At 35.5% G+C, this 10,427-nt stretch overlaps 1 non-coding gene across 1 annotated transcript; it reads right to left on the bottom strand.

The window, feature by feature from the left end:
• Nucleotides 1–208: 208 nt before the first annotated feature.
• Nucleotides 209–281, bottom strand: TRNAA-UGC (transfer RNA alanine (anticodon UGC)). Its single transcript has one exon. It is a non-coding gene; the product is annotated as a tRNA-Ala (tRNA).
• Nucleotides 282–10,427: the final 10,146 nt, after the last annotated feature.

Here is a 10,427-nt window from a genome sequence, read left to right as displayed (position 1 = left end):
AGATTAATCTGATTTTTAACTTTAACAAAGAACAAATCAATAGTTCAGTATGATGATTTATTACCTATATTTTTACCTTTAACAAAGAACAAATCAATAGTTCAGTATGATGATTTATTACCTATAAAATACACTATTCGGTATTTTTTTTCCCTGTGTGAACTATATACATAAACACAAATAACAAAAGCGGTAAAATAAATTAAAGTGGAGATGCGGGGAATCGAACCCCGTGCCTCTCGCATGCAAAGCGAGCGCTCTACCATATGAGCTACATCCCCATGTTGATAGCAATTAATGTACGGTTATAAAAGATGTTCAAATAATACCATTAAAAGCGCTCTTAAAATTCGTTCATTCTTTCATATTCATTTATATATGGATACTTGACGTGACGTCTTCTCTTAAAATAAAACCATTAAAAGTCCGACTTTTAGTTTGATTGTCTACATTAATGTTTTGTTTTGATAATTGGATATTGCATTAGTTATACACACGTGTATTAAAACAGTATTAGAAAATTAGAATAATGCATGTACAGAACAATGTTTAAAAATTAAAAATATACGCCTTCATCTTTAGTTTACAAGATTTGAAATTTACGTACCGAACTCCTTGATATCCAATCGACCGGGACAAACTTAACTAACACAATTAAATTGAGAGTCTTGGGATTATATATTTAATTAAAAACTTATATTATTAATACAACATCATGAATAAAAAATCTCTGTCTGCAGTCTTTCACCCATTATATTAAGTACAACCTAAACAAAAAGTTCAAACGTTCAAAAGTGTATTGTCGACACCATTTATAATTATGCGTAGCAAAATAACACCTTTCTATATAATGCATTAAACTTTATAAATTTTCATCATCACGTCACTAACTTGCAACAAATCCGTAACATGTCAACATCCTTAGACCGTCCGTAATCGGCTTGTGAGCCGGTGTTTTGAGCCTAAAACATAGCCCCCCCCCCCCCGGGTTTTTGAGTTGGTTTTTTTATCGAGTGTTTTTAGCATAACGTTGGTTGGCACGGATTCTAAACACATGGCCGTTAAAACAACGGCTATATTAAAAAAACAAAAAAAAAACAAATTTTTTTCCTATATAATTCATCCACGGGCGATTGCAAGTGCGGTTTTGCTCACGACAAATTACATGAGTTCTTTTCGTTCTCCTCCATCACCGGTTACGTAAAGAGCATATATTGACAAGACCGCTTGGCTGCGAACGCTCGTTTGATGGCATAACTTCGATAAGTTGCCGACATACAAGAACCCGGAGATTTTTAAGCGTCGATTTCGGATATATAAACGTTTATTTTTGCGCATTGCCGAAGATTTGGAGCGCGAGTTTGATTACTTTAAGCAAAAAACCGGACGGTCGACGGACGCTAGGATTTACCGCAGTCCAAAAGGTTACTTTGGCTACACACGTGCTCGCCTACGGAAACACGACCGACATCAATGACGAGTACTTAAAGACGACCGATAAAACAACCCGAGACACATTGGAGTATTTCTTCTACGGTATATTTCAATTTAAAATATATATATAAACCACTTGTAGTTTTTTTTAAATAGATTTAATTAATTATTTTATATATAAATAATAAAGATGTATGTTCCACGTTGTCTAAGAACACCATATTGTAACGATATAGAACGGATTTACGAGGCGCATGCAAGAGTTCATGATTTACCTGACATGATCGAGAGTATAGATTGTATGCACTGGGAATGGGCTAACTGTCCAACCACATGGCGATGTCAGTACACACGAGATGACCAAAAAGGACCAACAGTCAGTCTTCAGGCGATTGCTTCATACGCCTTTGGATTTGTTCGGCCTTCTTCAGTGTTGCCGGTTCCAACAATGATATAAACGTCTTGGAACGATCACCTGTGATGGAGGGTTACATCTCCAATACCATTCCCATCGCTTCGTTTTGGGCTAACGATAACTATTACTGACACGGTTACTATTTGGGTGATGAGATATATCCGGAGTATGCGATTATCGTGAAAACATGTAGAGACCCGATCATTGAAAAAAGAGATTATTTTAAGAAAGTGCAAGTGTCTTCACGAAAATAAATCTAGAGGTGTTTTGGGGTTCTTCAACAACGTTGGCATTTTGTTAAAAACCCATGTCGTCTATGGTTGTTGGAAAGAATGAAAAGCGCTATGTATACGCGTATCATATTGCATAACGTGATTATTTAAGACGATGGTCGCGCAATATGTCCAACTTATATACCGGACGATGATCCACCACCGAATCCAACAACTTTGGAGCAGAGATTAGAAAACACGTATTTTGTGCGTTCAAAAGAAATACATAATGCTCTTAAGGTGGATTTGGTCCGACATGCTTGGATGTTTCGGCGCCTTTCGGGTTAAAATGAACTCGAGGACGAGGGCAACGGTGAATACGAAGACGAGTTCGATGATGATGATGAAGACGAAGACGACGGCGACGGTGCTATTGAAGACGAGGAGACAAAGACAAGGACAAGGGAGTCGGGTAGTTTTTTTATTTTAATGTAATGTTTGTTTATTTAATGAAATATTATTTGTTTAGTTTAAATTTAAAGAAATAGAAATGCAGAAAAGAAAAAAATGATTGAGTAATGATTGCTGCAGAGTTATGAGGAGAATTATGACTACACCAATATTTTGCAAAATGTTGGAATGCTGACTGGGAGTTCATGACTTGAAATGCGTGAATGCATGACATTATGACTACACATGATCTGAGACTATTAGATTAAAGTTTCTTTTCTAGTATCATAAACAGTAACTACTTTATCACATATAAAAATAAATGAGTTTACAAGTTGAAGGAATCTATATGAGTCTAAGTTCAATGCCTTGAATAATAAGTCCTCTAGCAATATTTTCACCACAACTCATCAATTTAATATTCATCAAAATATTTTTGGTTGTAATAGCATTTTGGATTTGAAATTCCCAAATTTGTACTTCCATCCAACCATCATTCCTTTGTTGCGGAAGACCTTTTATTTCCGGCATATTGAGTGGGTTGTGTGTGTTTTGATCAGCCTTTGGTCTAATTACCGGGGTTCGAGGTCTTACTAAATATATATAATAAATATTATCTCCTAAACCCAAATAATCTTTATCCTCCACTTTCAAAGGAGCCTCCCATCCGGATTAGTGTTTTGAAAATTTGTAGACAAGATAAGTTGCATATGTTGTTTGAGATGATAGTAGCTGAGACTGGATTTTGCCGTTAACTTCAAGTTGCCTCCAAAGAGCCACTTGAATGGCTTCTCCAAATCTGAAAAAATAAATCATCTTAATGTAAAAAAGAAAAGATAGAAAAGAAATTGTCCGCATGTTTTTGCATCATTTTTTATGTAAGAATTAAGATTCAAGAAAAATGGAGAGAAAATATTAAAGAACCTTGATTCTGGCAAAGATATCCAATACGGGACCTTCCTGCCTTTTGTGCAAGTCGCTCGTGATGATAACATATGACATTTCTTCCCATTTTTGTCACAAAAAAACCACTATAAAACAATAATAAATGTATGTAAGTACTTGTTTAACAATACAGAAAAGCTTCCATTGAACCATATTCATAGGATTCGCAACAACTACACATGAGAAAAATTAATGGAAGCAAATAATCATTCTTATCAAAGTTACCTCTTGACCATCATTGATTAATAACCCTTCGCGAATAATTGAGTATGCCTCCTTCTTTGTTGTCCATTGAACCCAATTTTTCAAACATTTCAGTATGTCTTCATAATCAATTGGCAAAGTTTCTTCCCAATTTGTATAACAATCTGAATCTAATATGGGATGATTCTGATCTAAATGTTCCACCTGTAGAAGAACATATATTAGACTTTGATCAAATGACTAATATGAAAGTGACTATCAATATCATTATGCTTGTTGTATTCAATACCAAATTTTTTTATTTAAAAAACTAGGTGAGCTACATGGGCTGGAAATTATTACATTATAAATAATAATACATGTATATGAATAACATCTTACTTTCTCTAAGGGACGAAACTCAATGCCTTCCACTTCTATGAAATCATAAAAATAACTAAAGCCGTCAAAAAGAATTTCAAGATCAACGATTCTATGGTCACTAGTAAAGTGATACATTTCACACATCCACCATCCATCGTCTCTCTCACACCCAAGGTACGAAATTGAAGTTTTGGTCTCTCCTTGTAATTTGTACTTGATGGATAACACATTCATGAGGTTTTGTTACCTTCTTTGGGTGTGTAAACTTGAACACAAAGTTTACCGCGTATGTGATTAGTGGTGTCAAGAATTGAGTTTTAACATGTGCTTTGACGCTCCCATTCTTATAACGATATGGGCCCATGACAAATCTGCATGAATGGTGTTACACAAGTGAATTGTAAATTGAATCAAAGATGAAGCGAAGAACACTTTACAGAAACAAAATACAAAGGAATCAAGAAAAATGAAAAGTAAACCCTAATTACATGTTCTTCCCCTTTTATCAGCTTCTAACGACTTACTATCAAACTAACTTTTAGAATAGACAATTCTGGACCTGTAGTTTGCTTCACTTAACAGTTTTAACCAAAAAAACTGTAAACTCTAGTATATTACACAAGCAGTCCATGAAGTCATTATTAGTTGACATTATACCATAATCCTTCAACAATATCCACCTTGGTATCCTTCAAGAAAGATTAAATTTTGAACCTGGTAACACTTCGGTAAGCATATCTGCTGCATTCTCCAAAATGTCAACTTCTTTAGCCTTAAATATATCTCTTATAAAATGTAATTTGACATTTTGTGCTTGATTCTTTCATGGTATATCTGATTCTTGGTCAGCTGAACTGCAACCTGATTATCACATACACAACAAGAATAACCAAACTACCCCTGAGTTCATATATAAATCCTTTTAGCCATAGACTCTCCTTCGCAACCTTTGTTAACGCAACATACTCAGCCTTTGTTGTTGATAAGGTGCTTTCCAACTTTGTTGTTGATAAGTTCATATATACTCAGCCTATGCTGAAAAGATGATTTCCAACTTACCGAAGATCCCCACACAACAAAGGCAAATCATGTCATATATCTACCTCTGTCTAGATCTTTTGCAAAGTCCGAGTCTAAATAACCAACAATCTCATCCAAAAACTTCCTGCCAAATTCAAGCCCAAACTCTCTAGTAGCCTTTAGATATCTCAATATCTATTTTACTACACCCCGATGAGTTTTCCCCAGATTAGCTACATACCTGCTCACCAAACTCACTTCATAATCTATATCAGGCCTTGTGTAGACCATAAGGTACATTAAATTTCCAGCACCTTGGCATAAGGAATCTTTTGCATATATTCAATATCAGCTTATGTAGGAGAATCCTTATTAGACAACTTAAAATGTCAAGCCAATGGCGTAGTCACTATTTTACCACTTTCTACCATACCAAAGTTTGATAAGATATACTTTATATAAGCACTCCCAGTCAAATATTGTAGCTTGATACTTATCCCGGATAATCTCCATACCTAGGATCCTCTTTGCCTCACCCAAATCTTTCATATCAAACTCTTGTTTCAACAAATCTTTTGTCTCTTGAATAATATGTTGATCTTGACAAGCAACCAACATGCCATCTACATATAACAATAGATAAACATATTTTTACTTTTCATACTCCTTAAAGTATACACAACTATCATACTTGTTTCTCATGAATCCATTAGACACCATATAATCATCAAAGCTAAGATACCATTGCCTTGTGGATCACTTCAAACCATACAATGATCTCAGCAACAAGCAGGCTTTCCCATTATGCTTCTCAACCTCAAAACATTGTGGTTGAGCCATGCATATCTTTTCATCTAGATTTCCATGCAAGAAAGCTGTTTTGACATCTAATTGTTCCAACTTCATACCTCTTTAAGCAGTTAAAGCAAGTATAACTCTTATAGATGAATGTTTTACCATAGGAGAAAATTTTTCATTATAGTCTATCCATGTTCTTTTGTTCTTTGGGTAAACACTTTTGCCACCAACCTAGCCTTGAACCTGTGTGGATCTCCTGCTACACCTTCTTTGATCTTGTACACCCACAAGTTTATGATCTTCAGCCATGTCTACTAACTATTAAGTATTATTTTTATGCAAAGACTCCATCTCCTCTTGCATAGTCTGGATCCTTTTTTCTTTACACACAGAATTAATAGCCTCAATGTATGATGATGGTTCATATATACTTTCTTCCTCTACGTTAAAAACAAATGCAGATATAACGTCACCTTTCATGTACCTGAAATGAGCTTGTATGTGTCTTCCAGTTATACTCCTAGCAAAATAATAACCACTATATCCATTATAACCCTTAGTATCACTAACAGATTCATTTGTGTTCCCCTATTCATATATACTTGTAACAGGTTCCACCTCAAGTTGTACCCCATTATCAACACTATGATCAACCTCAGTAATCTTCAATTTACCCACTACATCTTTGTACATAACACTTTCCTTGAACACCGCATTTATGCTAATTATTACTCTTGGACTTCCATCATCAAGTCTCTATAACTTGTATCCTTAAACACCATCAGGATAACCAAGCATGATACACTTTTGAGCTCTTGGTTCTAATTTAAGCTAGATAATGTAAGAATAAGCAAAACGACCAAAATTTCTCATGTGATCATAACTATGCTTCTCAACGGACCATCTCTCCATGGGCATCATCATATTAATTACACTAGATGGTGACATGTTTACAATGTATGCAATAATCTTTACAGACTCAACCCAAAAATCCTTAGGCATCCCTGCTGTAATAATCATCCACCTCACATTTTAAAGCAATGTTCTATTTATCCTCTCAACTAGGCCATTTTGTTTAGGAGTACCAGGAATGGGCAAATGCCTAGCTATACCCTTAGTTTTGCAATAGCTATTAAACAACTGCTACAAAACTCTAAGCCATTGTTAGTTCTCAGTTAGTTGACTCTTTTTTCAGTTTGAGTCTCAACCAGAGTTGCCCACTCCTTGAACATGTCATACACATCAGACTTGTTCTTGAGTATATACACCCATACTCTTCTACAATAGTCTTTATAATGGATAGGAATTAAGAAGCTCCGCCTAAAGGCTTGAACTTAGTGGGTCCCTAACAATATGCATGGACATAGTCCAAAATACCCTTGGACTTATGAATCCCATTAGAAAACTTAACCCTTTTAGTCTTCCCTAGAATACAGTTTTCATATGACTCTATCTCACAACTAGACATATCTTTGATAACTTCTTGTTTCTTTTAACTCCATTAACCCCAATTCACTCATGTGACCAAGTTTGACATGCCATAATTTTGCCATATTGGCTGTTTTACCATTGGCCACATAAATAGTTCCAACTACGGCTTTACCATCTATTAATACATAGATATTCTCTCCTATAGACCTTGACATCACCACCATTGATCCTTTTATCACCCTGGCTGTACCATTATTCAAACTTTTAGAATAACCATTTCTTTCAAATGTTCCTAAGGATATTAAGTTCTTTGTTAACTCAGGAACATACCTGCGTTAGACAACTCAACCTCAGTTCCATTGCCCAAACTTAATGCTACAATAACATAACCTTTAATCGTACAAGTTCTATGAGCTTTACCATACCAAGATCTTCATACTTAATAGGCTTAAAACATTCAAGAACATGGGTCTTATGGCATGAACACCCAGAATCCATAATCCAACTTCCTATGTCATCACCACTAGATATTACACACACTTTAGAACTTTCATAACCATATAAAGGATCTTTAGAGGAATTACATTGACCCTTAAAAGAACCAGTATCAGGCTTCTTCGTGTTTCTTTCATGACATTATCTTTTAAAGTGTTTATCTAAAATGCAGATGAAACACATTCTTTTTTACTTTACACTTAAATCTTGATGGAACCTTGGTGTTAAACCCTCTTTGATATAATCTTCCCCTAACATATAACCCATCACAACCATCTTCTTGGTTATCAAATTTCTTGTTGAGTTCTTTGGAATTAAAAGCTGCAAGGACATCTTCCATGGACAAAGAATCTCTCCCGTATGTACATGAGAGTGTCCATTAAATGTTCATAGGATGAAGGTAATGAAGTCAGGAATATGATGGCTTGATATTCATCATCTAACTCCACCTTAATGTTTTCCAAATCAAGAATCAATTTATAAAATTCGTTTGTGTGACTTTCTAACGATTTACCAGGAGTCATATGAAAAGGTGTAGTGTCTTTTCTTCAAATACGATCGATTGGCCAAAAACATGGTCATATACATAGTCTATAACTTTGACCAAATTCCGGTCGCGTGAGTTCCTTTGACACCTCACGAAGAACACGATCACCAAGACTCAAGATGATCGTTGAATGTGCCTTTTCCAGTATATCCTTTCTCTTCTTATTAGTTAATCCCTCTAGCATATTTGGTTCTCCCAACATAGCATTGGAGATACCAAGATGAACCAATAGGGCTCTTATCTTCACCCTCCAGAGCGAGAAATCGTTTCTCCCATCAAATTTCTCATGTTCGAACTTCACTGAAAGCAAACTTGATCGTGACTGTAGAATTACAAACAATTTAATTTTGGATCGAGTGAACGAAGCTCTAATACATTTGTTACACAAGTGAATCGTAAAATTGAATCAACGATGAAACAAAGAACACTTGTTTATTGATAAATTGATAAGCAAAAGCTTTACAGAAACAAAATACAAAGGAATCCGTAAAAATGAAAAGTAAACCTTAATAACCTAATTACATGTTATTCCCCTTTTATCTTCTTCTAACGACTTACTATCAAACTAACTTTCAGAATGGATAATTTTGGTCCCTATAGGCTATAGTTTGCTTCAGTTAACAGTTTTAACCAAAAAATCTATAAACTCCAGTATATTACACAAACAGTCCCTGAAGTCATTATTAGTTGACATTATACCATATATCCTTCAACAAATGATACAGAGCATGTTACATTGTGTTTCTACATTCTCAAAAGCTAGAAAGAGAAGGGTGAAGTTACCTTAAGTTATATTCAGATGAACGTGGATCACTCTTAAGTACATTTCGAATTGAATCCAAACATTCTGCAAATGATATCATTTCACAATGTTCTCCCTTCTTGTTTAATGAAAACCACTGTACGCCGGTTAAACAACTTCAAGTTAGTTGAATGAAATGATTTTACATTTTATATACAAAAATATCTAAAGCAGCGGCTTATAGACATAGCAACTAATTACCGTTTTGCCACCATTAAGGAGGACCCCTTTGGACAAAAGTTTTCTTAATTCACATTTGGAATTGTAGTTCAAAGGAGGTTCTGCAGTCGTAGTCATCTCTTCGTAGTTAAAAAGCGGTTTCCATTCGCTAAACTCTTGACTTTCGAGTGCGGTCTCAAGTTCTTTTACAACCTCAGCCATCTTAGGCCGATCCTCACGGAATACCTTCAAACATCGATATGCAATGTCTGAAAATGCTAATAAACAACTCTGATCCATTGGTTGAATGGCCGGATCTTTAAAGATGATATCGTTTAGTTTATTTTGCTCATAGCTTTTAATCCATGTGGGCACTAAAGTTTGTGGGACATGATCATTGCTATATGTATAGCATAGTGCCCCACATAAAACTTCGAATAAGACCACACCTAAAGAGTATACATCTGACTCTTTTGTTAGGGTGTGCGTCATTGCATAATGTGGGTCACTGTACCCAAGGGTACCTGCTGCAATGGTGACAATAGTCGAGTGTTTCTCATTAGCTAGGCCTAATATTGATAGCCCAAAATCAGAAACTTTAGAATTCCATTGGTTGTCAAGTAGGATATTAGCACTCTTTATATCACAGTGGATAACTCTTTGGTGTGTCCCCTTTGGATCATGAAGGTAACTTAGTCCCTTAGCAATTCCAAGGCATATCTTGAGACGTTGTGTCCAAGAGAGTAGAGAGGAATTCAAGTGGCGGTCAAGGCTTCCACGAGACGCATGCTCATAAGCAAGGATCATCTCATCCTCTTGGTAACAGAATCCCATAAGAGAGATGAGATTTGGATGCCTGTAACGAGAAAGCATTGTGATCTCTTTCACGAACTCAGGTATTCCTTGCCCATGCCTACGATCCAGACGCTTAATAGCAACCATGCTTCGCCCTTTAGAGTGAAACAATTCTCCTTTATAAACTTTACCAAAACCACCACATCCAATATAGTTGTTCTTGTCGCCGAAGTTGTTGGTGGTTGATTTTATCTCCTCTAGTTGGATCATAAGATCTTTAAACTGCTTCAAGAATGACTCCATATATTGGAGATCAAATGATTTTGTAAAACTAACAAAATATTCCAACTTCCAAGC

This window comes from Bidens hawaiensis, unplaced genomic scaffold, assembly GCF_021521415.1.
Source record: "Bidens hawaiensis isolate Kalapana, Puna unplaced genomic scaffold, B.hawaiensis_p1.1 tig00019794_1, whole genome shotgun sequence".
In the NCBI taxonomy this organism is placed as follows: domain Eukaryota; kingdom Viridiplantae; phylum Streptophyta; class Magnoliopsida; order Asterales; family Asteraceae; genus Bidens; species Bidens hawaiensis.
The sequence above is the reverse complement of the archived record's forward strand: the minus strand, read 5'-3'. Positions and strand labels throughout refer to the sequence as shown.